Consider the following 802-nt stretch of genomic DNA (forward strand, 5'->3'; position numbering starts at 1 on the left):
AAAAAAAAAAAAAAAATCCTCAACAGCATACCAAATATGACCTTATGAAGTAATGTAGATATTGGTATCAGCAGGTGGCGTTATGGTTTCGTCGCTGAGTTTGGTTACCCCTATTCTATATCAGGAGGACAATGTTTGAAGGGTATATTTTATATTAGCTTAAAGAAAACCACCTTCAAATGGTAATAAGTTTACAAATGTGATCCATTACCCACTTTCTCTTACACTGCTCCCTAAACTCCTGTTGTAAAATTGTCTGTTTTATTATAATGAATCAAAAAGGAGTCTTACTGAAGAATTTGTAACCTTTCTTATCTGCATTTCTGTTATAGAAATTAGTTTCTCAACTGTAGAATTATGAAAGAGTTGAGGCACAGTTAAAGTATGCAATATAAGTATTGACCATGAGTCATGGGTATATAGGAGTTTAAAAACACCCACATGAAACTGTGGCACGTATACTCTATGGAATACTATTCAGTCATTAAAAACAACAAAACCCTAGCTTTTGACAGAAAGTGGAAAAATATGGAAGATTTACTGCTGAGTGAAGCAAGCCGGGCTATGAAGGAGAGACTCTGTATGTCCCCACGTAATATATACCGAATGTCCACACTCAGTAACTGAAACTGACGGACTAAAGGATGGACAAACACAAGAGGTGGATGTGAATGACAGATGCGGTGTGTGCGGAGGAGTGGGGCCTGGGGAAGAACATTTGGAGTAGGGATACGAAGACAGCATTGTTGAGACAGGGAGGTAGTGTTGTTATATTTTTATCAACTCGACCGGGGAGAAATGT

Source organism: Tupaia chinensis, unplaced genomic scaffold, assembly GCF_000334495.1.
Source record: "Tupaia chinensis unplaced genomic scaffold, TupChi_1.0 Scaffold143422_1, whole genome shotgun sequence".
NCBI lineage: Eukaryota > Metazoa > Chordata > Mammalia > Scandentia > Tupaiidae > Tupaia > Tupaia belangeri.